Here is a 19,681-nt window from a genome sequence, read left to right as displayed (position 1 = left end):
GAAAGATGGAATCGAGATCGTATGGGTAATTGTTTCCACATCTAATGAGAAACTCTGCTGTGTAGGACTGCCCAGCTCTGCTCAGGGAGCATGTGGTGCCAGATGGAACCACACTCTGTAGAGAGTAAACCTTATCATCCCCATAGCAACTCCATCGCGCTTCCAAAATGCTTAAAAAGACACACATCAAATTGTTTTCCACCATTTTTCAGAAACTGACTTTTTTTCCCACACCTTAAGGAAATAAAAAACCGGGAGTGTCCTTAGTATAAAAATGATCATTGTAGGAAATATGGAAAAGATAGAATTTTGTTTACATCACCCATAGTGCTACACTGGAGACATCTATTTTTGTTGTTGTTTGTTTGTTTTTATTCATCTTCACCAGAGGATATTTTTTCCATTGATTTTTAGAGAGAGTGGAAGGGAGGGAAGGGGTGAGACAAAGAGAGAGAAACATGGATGTGAGAGAGCTACATCGATTGGTTGCTTCCCACACAAGCCCCCACCGAGGCAGGGGATCAAACCTGCAACCCCTTGACCAGGAATCAAACCCTCAACCCTCAGGGCCAACATTCAAACCACTGAGCAACCCCAGCCAGGGCTGGAAAACATCTATTTGTAATGGCCTGGTACAATTCCTCCAGTCTGTTTTCTGGGTGACGGGGTGTGCGCCGTTATCAGTCAAACCAGAGATTCCTAATAGAGGCAAAGATTGGAGCTTAGCCCTCAAGAAACCCCAGCCAACCTGGGGTGGGCATGTACCATCACTGGTCAGGGCAGGACTGCAGGTGGGCCCTCTGGATGGGAGCCTGAAGGAAACCTGCAGCCCTAGCCAGTTTGGCTCAGTGGGTGGGGCGTCAGCCTGAGGACTAAAGGGTCCCGGGTTCAATTCTGGTCCAGGGCACATGCTGGGGTTGCAGGATCCATCCCCAGTGGGAGGCGTGCAGGAGGCAACCAATGATTCTCTCTCCTCATTGTTTCTGTCTCTCTCTCCCTCTCCCTTCCTCTCTGAAATCAATAAAAATATTTTTAAAAAAGAAAGAAAAACCTGCAGAAGAAAGACCTTGACCCACCCAAGGCTGACCTTCTCATCTGCAGGCAAGGCTGTCACACGTGGGCTGCAAGTGAACTGCTGTCTTACTCACCACTACTTGGAATCTGTCTTATTCGGGGTGTTTTCCCCTGTCCCATTGGTTACTAATCTTTGTGGGTTTTAAATCCAAGACAACAAAATGAGAGTCAAGAAGACATCTCTAATACCAGAATAAAAGCACAGTCAGATGTCTAGAAGATGAGTCAAACTTCCAGGGAACTGTCAAACTGTCTTCTGTGAAGAAATGGGGGAAAAGATTCATAGACCATAATTTTCTCTACTTTGAACTTTCCCTGATCCCAAAAAGAGAAGAAAACAGCTTAGGGGGCACCAAGATTATAACAGAGAAACCTTACCTAAACAGAAAACATCTACCTCTGAAGATTTCAATAAAACCAATAAATCTGATGACCTTTTACAGTTTGATAAATTTGTTTGAAACATATAAAAAAATATCTAATTCATCCACGATTTATTTAGCCAGCAAGTTGAATTTGCAAGGGGGGAGGGGAGATGGAGTGCAAGAGTTGGTCCAGAAAACAATTGCTTCTCCTGACTCCTAGGAGGTAGTTTACTCGGGGGGGAGGGGGGGAGAATAAACAAAATGTTAAGGTAAGTGAGTAGAAAAACCTAAGACCACGAAGGGAGGGGATGGGGGGCGGCAGGGATGGTGATGGCATTGATGTCACTGAGATGTGCCTGCTTTCTCATCCCTTTCACTTCTGGGGCTACACCTGAGCCTTGCCAGGGGGATGCTCTATCCACACTAAGGTTTGACCTGACCAGAGGTGACTAAGCTGAGACACCCAGCACCCACACCTGCCCCACCCAGGCTTCGAGAGGGAGAAGGGAGCAAGACGGCTCACCCTGAGCCTGGAGCCTCGAGCCCTGCACATGCCACGCTGCCCCATCCTCCCCAGGCTGTGCCCAGTGCTGCCTGCCTTCTGTCACGTGGCTGTGGTCCCTGGGCTACACGCCTGTCTCCTGCACTTACTTTCCAGTGGGAAAGGTAACAACCCGCACTTGTGGAACAGCCAGAGAAAACCAGGACCGGGTCTGGGCAGGGCCCATGGTCAGGGATGGCCTCCCTGGGAGAGGCTCCTGGCCAAGGCCTGAATGAAGGGAGGGGACAGACGTGTGGGGCTACTGGCCCCTCTGCCTGGCAGAGGAGCAGAGCGATCACTGGAATGGCTGGGCTGAGACTACCCTAGGAGGTAGGAGGAGAGCATGAGCCGGGAGAAGGGACACACTGAGCTGCTAGCGGTAGTGCTATGACAAGTGACCAGATATGGGGCAGACTTTGAAGACAGAACCGACAGGATTTGTGGATGGCCTGAGTCAAGGAGACCTCCAAGATGTGTGGCCTGCATCACTGGGCCAGCGGGAATGCAGTTACTGAGATGGGACAGTGAGGTGGAGGTGTGGAGGAACCAAGGGGGCAGTGGGGGAGGTGGGGGATCAGGAGATGCCCATTGGACACTGGAGATGCCCACTAGGCAGTTAGATATGAGTTTGGAGTTCCGAGTTCAGAGGCAAAATCCTCTATGTAAATATATAACCAAATCCAATACATGCAACAGAATTCTGCCTCTAAGCTCTCCAGATGTGGGTAGAAGGTGCCTGGTTCCCTGACAGGCCCCACTGAAGGGCGACTCTGAACCTGGCCATCCCTCCCCCGCAGCTTTCCTTGGCAGGCCAGCTCTGAGGTAGGGAGACCAAGTACCCAAACACGGCTTGCCTAGAGAAAGTTGCCATAAAACCGCACCAGAAATGACGGCAAATGGAGTATTTCAAATAGGGGGGGGTTCAGTTCTTTAGCCAGCTCTCAGAAGCAGCCATAGATTCTTTGCTGGGCTCTGCTCGCCGTTCCCCTCTGTCAACCCTAAGAACAAGCCAGAAGGGCCCGCTGACATCTTGCCATCAGCTCTCCTCAGTGAACAAGCCAAGGAAGCTAAGAGATCACAGCACCCTGTTATCCAACAGCAGAGGGTGTATTCGAACTGGTGCAGAAGACAAGCTCCCCCTTAACGGAGGGAGGAGAGCATCTCATCAGCACTGTCCCTCAGGGCAGGTGCCTTCCTCAGAGGTGGGGCCATGGAGCGGAAGCCCGCCTCCAAACTCACTGCTGCAACTGCCTATTTACCCTATTGATCACCTGAACCAATGGCCCAAGGAGATCAGAAAGCACTTCATTTGCCACCTTAACTATTAAGCCCTTGATAGTGGTGTCCAAACCAGGAAAAGCCAGCAGACCCCTGGCCTCTGTCTCCATCATTAACTCGAATGCAGAGGCCGGTTTCCTGTCCCTGGGGTAGGGCACAGGGTTCTAAATTGCAGGAACTCTATGCATCATCTTAGACAAAGTGAAATAAGCAGCCCCCTCCTCACCCTTAAGGCTGCTCCCTCTCACCCCTATTCTGAACACGTGTTCCCATGGCCCCAATGATCCCCCAATTTTTTTTAATTGATTTCAGAGAGGAAGGGAGAGGGATAGCGAGATAGAAACATCAATGATGAGAGAATCATTGATTGGCTGCTTCCTGCCCGCCCCCTACTGGGGGGGGTGGGAATCGAGTCCACAACCCAGGCATGTGTCCTTGGCTGGAATCGAACCTGGGACCCTTTAGTCCACAGGCTGACATTCTATCCACTGAGCCAAACCAGCTAGAGCAGTCCCCCAATTTTTTAAATCATATACTCCTATGAGCAAAAGTGTGAACACACACACACACACGGGTCATGTATATAGGGCGTTCCAAAAAAATGTATACACACTTTGAATGATTATAAAGTCAGTGTTTATTAACATACAGGTCATTTTCAAATTTTAAAAGAATCTACACAAATGAATAATTTTTTTGTCAATGCCTGTTTTCAAACCGATAACCATTCTGGTCCAGGCACTGCTGATAACAAGAAGCAATGAAATCGCAAACACCAAGAATAATTTTGTTTGGTATTTGTGCGCCCTCAATTCATCAACTGTTGCCAGTTTTGTACTATAAAATTTATATTTTATGTATCCCCTTAAAAAAAAGTCTAGTGGATAAATTTTCTTTGTTCAAAGTTTAGTCTGGTTTCACCCATTATTCAAATCAGTTAAACCTGAAAAGGAGTAAAAATTAAGTGAGTTGTCAGCTGTTAAAGTGCATATACATTTTGGGGGGGGTCCCCAAAAAAATGTATACACACTTTGAATAATTATAAAGACAATATTTGTACTTCAACTGCCTTTTCACACTTCCAGTAGCATTTTAGGATAAATTTCCTTTGTTCAAAACTTACTCTGGCAGAAAAGAAAGAAACATCAATTGAGCTATCAGCTGTTAAAAGTGTGTATACATGTTTTGGGGGACGCCGTGTATTTATTTATAAATCACATACATGTATCAGAGTAATAGTGCATCGTACACATTATGCATAGAAATTAAAAGCTCCAGAATTTGTCTTCTAGACCCCAGTGCACACAACTCTCTGGAAGTCACCGATGGAGAACACCCGCTCCCTGTTGTCCACCTGGCAAAACTCTGTTCTTTCACCAAGTCTCAGCCCAAAGCCAATCTGCCCGTGAAGTCTCCCTGGATTGACCACAGTAGACAGGGAAGTCCTCCTAGCTCCCCAGCCCTTATACCAGGGGTCCTCAAACTTTTTAAACAAGGGGCCAGTTCACTGTCCCTCAGGCCGTTGGAGGGCCGGACTATAGTTTTAAAAAAAACTATGAACAAATTCCTATGCACACTGCACATATCTTATTTTGAAATAAAAAAAAAAAACAAAACGGGAACAAACACAATATTTGTATTTGCATGTGGTCCGCGGGCAGTAGTTTGAGGACCCCTGCCTTATACCACCCCAGGGAGGCCATCGCCCGTGCAGCAGCTGAGTGGGGACAGGGGCAGTGCCTGGCCGTCAGTGCTCGTTAAGAATGTGGAGCAGAAGAAAAGGGAAGGGAGGGAATGAGTGAGGCCATCAGAGCTCACCGCCCTTTAGGCCCAGCGGCCTCACTCTTCAAGTACAGAGCCTTTCCTAATAGCATAAATGGTGATTCTCAATCTCAACCAGAGACTTGATTATACTAGGAAACTGCCCGCTTTTATTTTCTGGCTGCTTCCTGTACACATAATCTATCTTCTCCTTGGGTCTCCAAGCCCCCAGGGGGCAGGAGCTGTGTGTCCACCCCACCAGGCTGGCCGGGCACTTCACAAATACTTATTTGACTTTATAATCGCCATTTATTGAGTATTTGCTATGATAGTGCACTGGATCTCTCCCAGCTGGTGTGCATATACATGATCTTATTTAATCCTCTTCAAAACCTAACAGGTGGGCAATTAGTTGTTTTAGAGAAGGGCAAACTGACTTTCCACAGTCAAACAGCCTTCCAGGACATGGCTGGACAAGAACCCAGAAGACACAATTAGGAGTGGCAGGCGAAAAAAGAAAAGCCCTTATGGCAAAACCTTCCTCAAAACCAGGAGACAGGACATCTGCTCAGATCCTTCCACACACACTGGGGACAGCAAGTTGCTGCAGGCGGCTGCCTCCCAGGCCTGCCGCTTTTTCGGGTGGGTCCAGTGGCACAGTCTGCTCCATGGCAGATGCCAGAAAGGAGCCATTGCTTAGGCATGCCTGATTTTTAAATTCCAATATATAAAACAGGTTACCACAGTGAAAGAGGAAGGATTCATATTACAAAGTAAAGCACTAAGAGTTCCATTAAATAACTAATGCTCCCACTCCATTTTAATTTTTTTAACGATTTTTAATTGATTTTTTAGAGAGAGAGGAAGGGAGAAGGGAAGAGAGAGAGAAACATACATCGATTAGCTGCCTCCTGCACGCCCCCCACTGGGGATCAAGCCAGCAACCCATGTATGTGCCCCCAACAGGAATCGAACCAGCAACCCTTCAGTGCATGGGATGAAACCCAACCAACTGAGCCACACTGGCCAGGGTACTCCTCTCCATTTACTGTCCTCCAACTTTGTCAGAAAACAAATATCATGATTTCTCTGGTCTAAATTTACTACATAAATTATGTACTTGTAACTCTATGTGTACAATAACTGTCTATTATTTTTACATTACTCTTCAGATGAAAAAATGTTTAATCTCAGGACCTCTAGTTTAGAAGTAAAAGATTTTGAATCTCATATTTAAACACCAATAGGATGAAAACTGCTTTTTTGTAAGGCAGTTCTGTAAGGATGTAATATTTATATTAACAGCCAAAGTAGCAGAGAAACAAATGTTCAATAGAGCCATTCAACTGTAAACATTACCTCCACCCTTGAAATCACGCACGCCTTATGTCCGAAAAGGCCCTCTGTCCCTACTAGAAAAGCATTCTGGCATTTTATCATTCTGCTGAAGGCACAAGCCAAATCCAGCAAGGTCAAATTAAACATAAGTCTGTCAGTCCTGCACCCATCAGCCAACAGCAAACAGGGGAAAAGGACACGAGCTGTATTTTTCAGTCACCCAAAGTGCACTGAGCAAATGTTCCAGAAACCCGTTCCATAACATCGTTAGCATGTAACTCCCCTGGGAACCTCCCACCCACCCCCGCAAGGGACCCTGCACAGGCTGCTCCCCTGAAGACCATGTCCAACCCTTGCTGGCCAGACCACCTGCATGGCCACCAGCTGGCCCGCCCACCACTGAACCACTGCACACTCCATCTTCTAGTCCTTGGCACCGTTGGCACCGCCAGCCACAAATAAGGTAGGTTTGCACCTGGGAATGCAGACTGTGGTACACTGTGTGGCCAGGAAGGCAGAGATGTGGGCCAAGCCCAACTGCTCAAGCAGAGCTCCCCACCATCTGTGCCTGGAGTGCAGGGACTCGCCTGAGCACAGAGGCAGAACAGTGCCCACCAGGGCCCCAGAGACCCTGAACACTGCTCACCGGGCCATGCCACAGACGGTGCACACTCCCAGCATGCACCCCTGAGCACCCACACCTGCTGAACAAATGGATGCATATAGATGCATGTGAATAGAACAAGCTAATTGGGACTAGCCCCCAAAATGGGGGTGTTACATCTTGCTCCCTTCAACCAGCATTGTAAGTGGACTCCCCTCCAACCAGTCCCAACCATTCAACTGAAAAGGCTGCCTTTGAAAAACACAAAACTGACCTACCTTTAGATAATGGCAACCAACTAAAGTGATTTTTCCTTTCTCTCAAACTTCAGAAGTAACCAGCTTAGGAGGCCAGACACTGTTAATAGCTGCATGTGATTCTGAAAGGGCTCAGGCCTTGGCCAGAAGCAGAAAATTCTACCAAATCTGTAGAGGGAAGGAGTGAAGAACAGGCAACAGTGGGCACCAGCATTAAGCGTTGAGCATCAACAACCATCAAGTGAAACATTAGGGGAATGGATTTTATGTCTCCATCCTTGAGTACAAGGCTAGGGAAAAGTTTAATCTCAAAAAGCGGACATTTAAAATGGAGAGAGGTGACTGAACAAGATGTCACACAGCATTTTAAGCAACTGGATGCTGAATCCACTCCCTCTCCTGGCCCTCATCCCTCTATTGTGAGTCCAAGATGCCCCTGTGAGGAAGGGTTAGCATAGTGGGAAAAGACCAGGTGCAGTCCTTGGCCATGAAATCCTGCACTTTCATTTAAAAATATATCATTAGACTGTTTCGTGACCTTAACTTGCCTGAGTAGAATTTAATTTAAATTTAAAATAGCACAAAGGTCTTATCCCTCCTGATGAGATCATCTACTGTAACATCATTGCATTTGCCCATAACAAAACTCTCACAAACAGCAAAACTGTTCACCTATGACCCGGATGACATAAACCCAGATTTTTACATCAAAAAAACTGGGAAGGAAAATTTAAATATCATACCATTTTACTGACAAATTTGCAAAGGTTTTTTTCATAATAATATTTAGCACTGCCAAGGGTACAGCCACCCTCATATCTAGAGTGTAAAGTGTGCCATCCTTTCTGAAAAGTAACCTGGTAATACTTTTGGAGGAACCTCTCAAAGTTCTTAGACACCCCCCCGCCAACTTCCCTCTTAGAAATCTATTCAAAGGATGTCATCAAAACATTCAATGTAGCCCTGGCTGGTGTGGCTCTGTTGGTTGGAGCATTATCCTGTATACCAAAAAGTTGCATGTTCAATTCCCAGTCAGGGCACATGCTAGGTTGCGCATTCGACCCCCAGTTGGGGCATGTACAGAAGGTAACCAATCCATGTTCCCTCACATCGATGTTTCTCTCTCTCTCCGTGTGTGTGTGTGTGTGTGTGTGTGTGTGTCTCCACTTTCCCCTCTCTCTATAAAATTAATAAATAAAAAAATCCTCGCCCTGACCGGTTTGGCTCAGTGGATAGAGCATCGGCCTGTGGACTGAAGGGTCCCAGGTTTGATTCCGGTCAAGGGCATGTACCTTGGTTGCAGGCACATCCCCAGCGGGTGTTGTGCAGGAGGCAGCTGGTCGATGTTTCTCATCAATGTTTCTAGCTCTCCATCCCTCTCCCTTCCTCTCTGTAAAAAATCAATAAAATATATTTTTTAAAAAACCCCTGCCGAGGCCGGTTTGGCTCAGTGGATGGAGCGTCGGCCTGCGGACTCAAGGGTCCCAGGTTCGATTCCGGTCGGGGGCATGTGCCTGGGTTGCGGGCACATCCCCAGTAGGAGATGTGCAGGAGGCGGCTGAGCGATGTTTCTCTCTCATCGATGTTTCTAACTCTCTATCCCTCTCTCTTCCTCTCTGTAGAAAGATCGGTAAAATATATTAAAAAAAAAAAAAAAAAAAAAAAAAAATTCTTTAAAAAAAAAAAATAAAAAAAAAAAATAAAAAAAATAAAAAACCCTCACCAGAGGATATGCTTAAGTTCAAGGTAGTTCTATATAATAAAAGGCTAATATGCAAATCAACCAAACAGTGGAATAACTGGTCGCTAGACGAGCAATGACCACCAGAGAGCAGACGCTCAATGCAGGAGCTGCCCCCTGGTAGTCAGTGCGCTCCCACAGGGGGAGCGCCGCTCAGCCAGAAGCCAGGCTCACAATAGTGCTAAGGATGTCCAACTGACGGCTTAGGTCTGCTCCCCACCCCGAGGGCTCCCAGACTGGGAGAGGGTGCAGGCCAGGCTGAGGGGACCCCCCTCCCACAGCGCACAAATTTCGTGCACTGGGCCGCTAGTGTTATTTATAATAGAGAAAACTGGTAACAGCTTCAATGTCCCAAAGCAGGTCTTTTAAAAATAACAATATAACTATACAGTAAGCTATATTGGAGAATATTTAAATTACATGAAAAAAATTTTATGATGAAATGCTGTTTTAAAAAAGTACATAACTTTTTTATATGATTTTATAATTAACCAATAAATACACCTGGAAGAATCTACTAAACTGTTAACAGAGGTCATCTCTAAATGTAGTGAACCATAATTTTGGTCATTTTTATTTTCTCCTTTGTTTTATATTTTCCTGATTATCTTCAATAAGTATATAATCGGGGGGAGGGGGAGGGGGAGGGAAGGATTTCAGAGACAGGACTGGTGACACTGGGTTCAGCCAGGCCTGAAAGACTCCATGGAAAAGTCAGGTTTGGAAAACGAGGGCAGAGCACTGGATCAGCAGCACGCCCTGGGCCCCCACATCTGTCCCTGACTGGCTGTACTCACACCTGCTCCACAGGAGGTATGGGAGTGGCTTCACCCTGGTGCTGAGGACTAAGATACAGTCTGGGGCAAGCCACACAAAATGTGGATGCTCAGTGCTGTGGAGACTGGAGGACAGAGCACAGGCCAGAACAGGAACTTCCAGAGGCCTGCCTTACCTCAACTGCAAAGAGAACACTTGTCCAACCCCATCCCAGGGGGCTGTAAGGATAAAATGTGACAAAGGATCAGAAATCCTCACAATGTGTGGGCACAGTAATAGATATTTACATGAAGGGCATCACCATTCCAGCCACCCGGCCGAGCTCAGAGGCTATGACAGGCTCCATCTCCGTTCCAGCCCTACAGCCTGGGGAAGTTTTTGCAAAGCGCTGAAACGCTGTCCTGCCAGACCCCAAAAAAGCTGCATCTCCTGGGAACTCACTTTAGGTTCTGTAATCTCAAACACTTAGGTTTGTCCAAGATGGACAATATTTCACAAGAGGTGAAATGTGTTTAATATTTTTATATTACTCTTCAGATGTTATGTGTGGTTAATTTATGGCCCCCATGGAGCAAAACAGAGAATCTTAAAGACTATTATTTTTTCTTCCCCCCGCCCCCATATGTGAGAAGCAAAGGGAAACAAAAATGTTCCAAGTACTGGAACAAGCTGGATCCTTCTGAGTGAATGGACAACGGGAGGAGGCCTCATCCAGTCCATCCTCACCCCCAGACCCACAAGCCTCAGTTCACCAGCCAGGAAACAGGTCCTAATGCCCTGGCACCCACAGAAGACTAACAGACATCATTTGCAAGAAACACTGCAGAATACCACCTTCTTCCAAGGAACTGGAGGCTGATGTGGCCAAACAAAACCACCAACGGCTCAATTACCAAAACTGAGGTTCTTGCCATAGGCAACATAGGAACAGAGAGCAAGAGTTAGAAATAAGAATGGGGAAGGAAAGTAAGGGGAGTAGAAACCAGAGCCACAGTCAAGGCAGCAAGAAGGAAGGGGCTTGTTGGCTGGTCACTGGAACTGTATGGGGACAAGGAGAGAGAAGTGCCACTGTCCCCCTCCACCCAGCCGGTAAGGGGTCCCTGAGGAAGACCCAGACCCCAGGGGGACACTGCCTGGACTGCATCAGACTCCACCCTTTATTTACAAGAGCTGTGACTCTGGGGAATTTCAGGGCTCCCAGTTGCCTTCCAGCAAACTGGGGATGGAAGCCGTACCTAGGTCATAAGGCTGCTGTGAGGATTAAGTCAGTTAATGTGCGTGCAGCCCTAAGAACAGTCTGGCACCGTTAGTGATATGCAAGTGCTTGGAATCACTGCTAGTATTCTCTGACCAAGTGCCTGGTGGAAGACGGGTGGGGGACGGGGCGAGGAGGGGGGGGGGGGCGTCAGAGGTCCAGGAGCCCTTCTGAAAACAGCCTGGATTCAAGCTATGGGCTCTCCGCTCTTGCCTTCCAGAAGCAGTGAGATTTGATTATGAAAAGTCCCTCCCCAACTCTTGAGGGCCAATGAAAATAATCCCTGGCCATACCTCCACCAGTGGCCAGGAGCCCAGCCCATCTCTGGAGGATGGTGGCCCTGCAAAGGAACCAACAAGGCACAGCAGGAAGCCTGCCATTCTGCAAACCCCAGAAGCAAGGCGTCCACCCACTTACACAGAAGGCCTCTGCCGCACCTCACATGGAAGGATGGCTGGCCAGGGGTGGGTGAATGAGATGGAGCCTTCTTGCAAACTGGAGAGAACAATCGTACTTTGAAAAGAAATTCTAGATCCACTTAGGGATCATGTGGATGAGGGTACACAGATGTTGCTCACACCCACCCAATTCCTGCTCTTAACGTCACCCGAGTAGTCCAGGTCCTGCATCCAGTCTGCGAAGAGAAGAGCAAGTCATTTGGCAGGGGCCCAGTTTAGGAGGTGGCTTTGTAATATGAGCAGTGTGTCCACTAACAACCAGAGCGAGACCATTAAGTTCATTACACCTGTCACTCTGCCAGCTGACTATCCAAATTGCCAGAGATGAAAGTACATTATGCCCAGGAGTGCCACCCAGCCCCCGCCCAGGGCAGCACCACACTTATCTCAGACAATTTGTTCTCAATGTCTGCACCTGCAGAAAGAACGCAACTGTAAACAGTTTGAAACTTGGCTCTGAGAAACCATCGGGCCAGAGCAGGTCCATCTAAGAGCAAAGTTTAGTTTCTTGGAGCAGGTCCCTGCGGGGAAGACTAGGTGCCATGTGCCCTGATGAGGAGGAAGAAAGGGCGGGGGGGGGGGGGGGGGGGGGGGGGACAGGGTAAGGGGGCAAAGCCACCAGCAAAACTAAGGACACAGAGCTGCTACGTGGATTCTGCTGCCCCGAAGCACTGCCAAAAATACAGCGAGGGACACACCCTTTTCACTTCCGAACCAAGTCACAGAATTGTAAGCAGTAGGCAGAGGCCTTCCCTGCAGCTGCACAGCCAACCGCCAGGCTCCCTGGGTGCGCACCGCCTGGGCCGCCACTGGCTGCAGAGTGCGTCTGCAGTGCAAGCGCGTTGCAGACAGCGGTAATTTATTTATCCCTGTCATGTAACATTAGCAATCTGTCTGGAGCTTGGCAAGCAGCAACTTGCACTGTCATATAAACTGTCTGACAAACTTAAAGTTTCATAAATGCTTCTCTTTTCCAGCACACAATAAAACATCATTTTTAAAAAGTTACCTCCTTTTCTGTTCCTTTTCTTTCTTCCCCTTCCAAAAAAAAAAAAAAGGAAGGAAGGAAAAGAAAGAAAAACAACAACAAAAGAACCCATGCAAACAGAAATGATCCCTCAGCAGGATTCTTAACCTTAAAAGTCTCAACATTTTTCCAATGCCAAGTAAATGAATAAATAAATGGATGGGGAGAGGGGTGTGGTGGGGGTCAGTCATGATGGGGGGCGGGGGTTACAGAACAAAATCTGAAAAACAAAAGTACAGTCATTAAAAATTAATAAAGGGTGTGGACATGAGCTCCTATCCCCGTCTGCTCATGGGGATTTGAGCCAGACATTCTGCATCCTCATTAAGTGGTGTCTGGCAGGCTGCCGGAGTTTTAGTGGGTTCTGGGAATGCCAATATATTAACCAGAGGACTTTTTGCATACCCTTTAGAGTTTTTATTCTAGAAAAGTCAACCATTTGGCACTGTGCAGCCTTATTTTTGTCCGGGAAAGCTCTCAGCTGCCAATCGAGGGAGAACTTATAGCTATGTTCTTAGTAATTTCCAAGACCTATCTGGAAAACAAGCTTGGTGGGAAGAAAAGTCCTCACAAAAACAGCTGAAAAGGCCAAAGTACCATTTTTAGTGGGAATTCAAAGAAAAGCAATCCATACTTAAATCACCTGGATATGACACAGCATAGATATTACTTTCAAGTCCTCCTATGATAGAGGAAAAGATAATATTAATTGGAAATATAAATCCAATTAATAGTATAGGCGCTTGGCTATTTCCCTTACGGGCTTAACAGTGAAGCAAGTAATGCCAGACCAAAAAAAAACTCCCTAAAAAATGGCAGGTCTTGTGGCCTAAATTTTCAAATAGTAGGCAGAAGCTTTACATTCCTATTTTAAAACTTAAGATTCACCTTCCATGAACATCCATAATATAGGTCAAGGTGTAATTGTAGACTAACAAATCCCATGTAGCAGAAAGTCACTTTGACATCAGATAATAATGGCTTCCAGGCGAGTTCTCTGAGACCTAAAAAAAGGAAAGGAGGAATGGAAGGCAGAAGGGAGGAGGAGGAAGAAGGGAGGAAAGGGCAATTTGGGACTACTTAGCTATTTTGCTACTGTTCACGTATAAATAGCCATGTGCCTATATAAAGTGTGTTAATAAGCATTTCTAAAAATTTTCCAGGTTAACATGGAATAATCTTTTATAGCTATTGCTCCTTGAGTTTTCTCTATTAACTCTCACCCAAAAGGACAGACACATCAGAGAGACTCCCTAAGCCGAGATTCAGAAGAAAGATGAGGAAAAAAAAAACATGATGAGGGCTACCAGAAAGATCTAACCCAGCGGTTCTCAACCTGTGGGTCGCGACCCCTTTGGCGGTCGAACGACCCTTTCACAGGGGTCGCCTAAGACCATCCTGCATATCAGATATTTACATGACGATTCATAACAGTAGCAACATTACAGTTATGAAGTAGCAACGAAAATCATTTTATGGTTGGGTCACAACATGAGGAACTGTATTTAAAGGGCCAGAAGTTGAGAACCACTGATCTAACCCGTCAGTCCCAAGTGTCCCTGCCCTGAGTCCTCCAAGTGCTTGGGTTTTACAGGGTGACACAGAGCAACCACCTCCTGCCCAGACCATAGGGTGACTGAATGCTGGGCTGACTGCATGCTGGGCAGTGCAAAGGGACCCAGACAGAGCTTGGTGGTCTCTCCTTGGCAGCAGCCCAGAAACGACCTTCAGAGAGCAAAAGTCACTCTCACCTCCCCATTCCCCTGTCCGGCTGGGAGTTGCCCCTCCAGAGTCCCAGATAAAACTCTGTGTCCATGAACTGTAAGGCTGCTCTGCAGAGCTGCGAAGTCAACCAAAACCACAGTAAAGTCCCAAAGGGAAAACACCTCTACAGATGGGCCCTTACTCTCAGTGCACCAGGCAACTAAACTATTCTTAGGACACTGACAGCAGTTGGGGGAAAATAAATATTTGTCTATGTATGTATATACTCGAAGGTGGGGGGGGGGGGGGGGGGGCGCTGTGAAGGTGGACTTTGAATCCAACAAATTGGCACAAAATCCCCAAATAAGCAGCTGGCACTGCTGGGTTCCTCTTCAGGGTTGTGGTCATGCAAACCAAGGCCCTAAAAGGATTCAAGAGACAGCCCCCCAAAGCCTACTGGGAATAGTCCTCTTCATCATAAATACAAACCTACACAAACTGGAACCATGGCCAATGAGGGCAAATTCTTCCAGGGGTAACAGCAGAATGTTGGAAACGTAGAGGGATATTTTAAATCAAGAGAGGAATGCCACTACAACTCCATTACAACAAATCCCTTACTAGCATTTACAGATTGGCACCTAATTCCTAACAGTGTGTTCAAATGTCAATAGTAACAGGAAGCTCTCAAAAGAATTAAGCTTCCAAAGATCACGAAGAATTTCTCCCATTTTTAAAAGGTACTGCTCTGCATTCAAGGGTTGATAGGAAACCAAATATTGTAATCCATAAATGTGCATGGGTAATATTCTGATCTACTCATTTGTCTATGTAATGACTCAAATTTGACATTATGATCCTTTACTAAACATAAAGAATGTGTTCCGAGAGAATTCTGCAGAATATAAAGGCAGATGTACTGATGACAGTAAACTCAATATAAATAGCAGAAAAGACTAAATACGCATATGCAAAATGCAAAACACGGCTTGTGCAATGACAGCTTCTCGGTGCAGACTCTACAGAATCTTTCCTGTAATTCAATACTCAGTCCTGAAGCTCCAGAGGAAATACAAATGGGAGAATACCTTCCTTGGCTAGCCAGACAAGAGGAAAGGGCCATCTTAAAGAGCAGTTTCCCAGCCCTAGTCCTGAGGGAAGGCACCAACCTTCATGCCAGCCACAGAACCCAGATATTTTTAAGAGCCAAAGCTGTTCACCATCTCTACCCACCTCCACTGAAAGAAACTTACTAATGATAGCTCTCTGAATCAACACTCTTTACAACTTATTTCACCTTGCATCCCACAATGCCAAGCACACAGTAGGTCATCAATCAATATCACAATCACATTTAACATTTAGAAAGGAGCACTGAACTATAAGTGGAGGGGTCCAGGGACAAGAAGTTGCCAAAAATATAAGAGAGAAAAAGAAGGGAATAGATGGGACACAAAGGAAGAGAAAAGAAGCAAATCAAACTTATCCAATGCTAGCTAATTAAAAGACTGAAGAAAATAAAAATTAAGCCGGTTTATGTGGCCATTGCCACTCAGCAGTCATTCATATGCCTGGGTAGGAGGAGCGAGGAAGCCCTACTTGCTATAAAGAGTTTCTTGCAGTCTAGACAAGCAGCGCGGTGCCCTGCCAGCAAAGCCAGGAAACGGGGCACTGACCCGTGCGCCTTCTCCAGGTGCCACCCACCCACAACGCGCCCATGCCGTCCTCCAGAAAATCCGCCACGTTGGGAAGCCTCCTCCTTTTCCAATTTAAAAAAAAAAAAAGTTTAAAAACAAGCAAATGTCCTCTCTGCCACCATAACGAATTAACCTGAGTAGAGCCAGCCCACTGTCTTCCAGCAGCGTACTTGCAAGGCGCGCCCCCAACCCCACCCTGGGCGGCCCACCGGACAGGGGCACCGGGAGCCTCCTCACCGCTGTGCAGGCTGACCCCACAACAAAGGCAAGTGCCGGGCCTGGGCTGGGTGCTCGTCGCTTCCTGTTCATTCCACCGTGAGGGTCAGAGAGAAATTCAACACACGCCTGCCTGCTTCCTCCAGAGCTCGGAGACCCAACCTCAGTGTAACAGCAGCCGCCCGAGACAATCGACTTCCCAGCCAATGCCGGGAGCTCCGGGCGGCCCCGCGACCGACGTCAACGCGCGCGGGGGAACCCGGGTCAGCGCCGGGAGAGGCAGGTCCTAGGGTTTGCCGGGCGTGGGGCGCAGGATGCCGGGTGCCGGGGCGTGAGGCTGCGGGGCGCCGGGGCTGCAGGTCCAAGGGTCCATAGCAATGCCGGCTCCCGCCTCCTTTTCTTTCCGCAAACTCCCCCGCAAGGTCCTGCACAATGTTCCCGCTTCGCTCTGACCTCCAGTCCCCCGACCCGGAGGCCCAAGGGAGCCAAGACCTCAGTTTGAGCGGCCACCCAACCGCTGACGCCGGCCTCCTGGTGCAGAATTAAGTCCTGCAACCGCAGGACAAGCCGCGCCGGGGAACCGGGAAATAGAAAACGGGGTGGGGGTCGGCAGTGTACCTTCAGCAAAGCACCCCCGTCCCCACAACCGGGGTGGCCTCCGTGCCCACGGGAGACACTGCCTCGCAGACTTCGGGCATTCGTGTCCCAGCCACTCGCCAGGGTGGGGAGGGTGCCCAGTGCTGGGCCGCTCCCTCGGCCCCCGCCGACGGCGCAGGCTCGTGGACGTCCCGTTCCCGGAGCGTCCTGTCCCCGGGTCCCCACCACTCCGCGCCCCCCCCCCCCTCCGCCCCCAATCCCGGTCCTCAGCGCAGCGCTGAACTTGAGCCAGACGCCACGGTCACTGCAGCCACCTCGGGTCCGCACTCACCTGCGGCCGCCCCTCCGGAGCGGAGGCTGGGACCGCCCGCAGTGCGGCTCGTTGGGCCGCCGGGCCCTGCCGGGCGCGGGGGAGGGGCGCGGGGTGCGGGGCCGCCGCGGCTGGGAGGGGGGCGGGGGGGCCGGCGCGCTGGGTCTTTTTAAGAGCCGGGGACCTTATACCCCGGCCTCCCCTGCGCTCCCCGCCCCCCTTTCACTTTCCCAGGGACTCGCAGTCTGTCTGGCGGCGGTGGCGGCGGCGGCGGCTCCTCCCCGGCTCGCAGGGGATCCCCGGCCGGCTGCGGTGTCGCGCGGGGCAGGGGCAGGCAGGGCCAGCCGCACTCGCCTGCTAGTCCCCGTTCCGTCCCGCAGCCTCGGGGCTGGGGGTACAGTGCTCCGGCCGCCGAGGGAGGTGTCCCGCCTCCCGTCGCCGGAGGGGGGAGTCTCCCGCCGCCCGCCGCCCGCCGCCGCCGCCGTCTGTCTCCTGCCGTAACTGTGCTCGCGGAGGCTGTGTCTGTCTCCAACTCCTCGTCTCTCCTCCCTCCCCATCCCCCTCCGCGGCGGGGACCGGCGTGCGGCCAGGCCGCCGGGGGCCGCGGTGCTGGCAGGTGGGGCCGACCTGGACCCCGCGCGCACAGTCCGCACCGACCTCTGCAGGCTGCGGGCACGGAGCTGGGCGCGTGCGGGCGCCAAGGCCGCGGGACCCCAGGGCTCCGCGGGGCGACTGGCTGCGCACGCGGCAGCGGGCTCGGGCCTCGCGGGGCGCGCGCCCACCGCCGGCCGGACGGGGAACTCCAAGTGCCCAGAGATGGCAGGCTGTGGGGCCGGCAGGAGCCGGCTCGCGGAGGAGGGCTGGAGACTCTCTCCAGAGGGCAGGCCTGCGTGGCCAGTGCACAGTTAACCTCGCGGACGGCCGGACTGCGTGCGCCCAAGGCAGCGCGCCTTCAGGCACCAGCCCCGAGGCACACAGTAGGGCTGCAGGCCACTTAGAGTGGGGCGGGTGAATCATCCATGAGCCAGCCCCGCGGACTCCCCCTGACCTCACATAATGGCCCCTTTAGGACCCCCTCCCTTTATAAGGGAAATGACTCCCAACTAAAAGTTCAGTTGGATTCTTCCCGCTACTGACTCTTCTAGAAGAACCTACATCTCTCCTCCTCTGAAGGCTGTTTAGGACTTGAACTTTACTTGGGTGCAGGCAACATGCATTTGTGTCCTCCAGAAGTACTGGCACTGACATCAGCCAACCTAACAACAACGTGTCATAGGGGTTTGGTTACTGCCGTAGCATGTGAGCATTTTAACCCAATTTTATTACATTCAGCAAAATTAGACCATTGCCCTCTGCCAAAATATCTTAACTAGAGGTTTCAGGCAGGGTCTAGCAGAGGTACAGCTAATAAAGAGATAACAACTTTCAGCCTGTGCCCCCCAAAGTCAACTAGTTCATACTTCCAAAATATCAGGGGAAAAAATCTTTTGACATGTGATTAATTTGTAAGTAACTTTTTAGTTGGTGAAATATGAGTTTAATTCAACTTCCTTTAAAAAGCGCTCAGCTCTTCTCAACTCATAGTAATTGTACTGTAGAATGTGGTCAGTGCCCATATGCAACGTAATATAACTACCATTCATTGAGAGGAATGAGCCAAGTCCTGTGCTAAGTATCCAGATTGCTTTATTTAATCCTCACAGTAACTGTGGCAGCTATAAGTTTCCCATTTTACAGATGAGAAAGTTGAGACGATGAAACATTTAGAAACTTGTTCCCAGATTACAGAGAGATGGGTGTAAAGTTCCTAACTGGCTGCATAGAAAGATGTCATACTGCCATCTACCTACAGCTTTGACATCCAGTTCGGTCCCACTCAACCCAGCAAAAAATTTACAGCATCTGCTCTATGCCAGGCACTGCCAGCACAGTGGAGAATGCCCATCCTAGGCTAATCGAGGAGCATTTAGACTCATGGAATCTGATACTAGGCAAACTTTTTAAATGAGCAGTGAGTTGGTAACTGCTTAACACAGGTTATCTGAATCGGAGAAGCAATATACATAGTTTACATTTAAAGTACACGGATACCTGCCAAACTAATAGCAGCTCATATGCTGCGGGATTGGAGGCACTGCGTTCTTACCCTCCTGGGGTCAAAAGAGAAATGGCTTTTCTGTTCTAAACCAGAAAGTGTCCATGGACAGTGAAGAATAAATTGTTTTTTTTCTAAAATCACAAAACAATTTGTTCTTCTATTTCATGTATAATTTCCTTTTGTGTAATTCAACCCTTTTAAATTGAAAGCTGAATTTTAAAATATTAACCTCCATTTTACCATTTATGATCAATCTTAATCTTGCATTTCCTTTTCTTGTTGTCTTCCCTAATTTATAACTAGAAACTGCACATCTCTATTTCTATTTCTAGAAAATAGCTATAGGAGAAACCTCTCCCTGCATTTTCCACTCTGTCCTCCCTGTATTTGTTTTCCATTTCAGCTGTTGCCTCCCATAACCCTCCAATCTCTCTCCTCTCTCTCTCTCTCGCTCTCTCTCTCTCTCTCTTTCTCTCTCTCCTTATAGCAATGGAAGAGTTGCATATAACATTTAGTTATATGTTTGCTCTCTGTAAATTCAACATGATTATATGTCAGCTTTTACCCTCATCATTAGTAATCT

The 19,681-nt window shown here is 48.7% G+C and overlaps 1 protein-coding gene across 5 annotated transcripts in view; it reads right to left on the bottom strand.

The window, feature by feature from the left end:
- The window catches only part of LDLRAD4 (low density lipoprotein receptor class A domain containing 4), a 337,040-nt gene extending 319,629 nt beyond the window's left edge, over positions 1-17,411 (bottom strand). For 2 of the 5 annotated variants that reach the window (XM_070420714.1, XM_070420718.1), the window contains exon 1: positions 17,022-17,411. The gene's annotated coding sequence lies outside the window, so the exon portion shown is untranslated. Of the gene's footprint in view, positions 1-16,114; positions 16,259-16,711; positions 16,818-17,021 lie in introns of those variants that run through there. The other 3 variants (XM_070420717.1, XM_070420716.1, XM_070420715.1) reach the window with 3 other exon arrangements.
- Between the last annotated feature and the right edge of the window lie 2,270 nt (positions 17,412-19,681).

This window comes from Myotis yumanensis, unplaced genomic scaffold, assembly GCF_028538775.1.
Source record: "Myotis yumanensis isolate MYYU_CA2020_CCGP unplaced genomic scaffold, mMyoYum1.0.hap1 SCAF_7, whole genome shotgun sequence".
Taxonomy (NCBI): Eukaryota; Metazoa; Chordata; class Mammalia; order Chiroptera; family Vespertilionidae; genus Myotis; species Myotis yumanensis.
The sequence above is the reverse complement of the archived record's forward strand: the minus strand, read 5'-3'. Positions and strand labels throughout refer to the sequence as shown.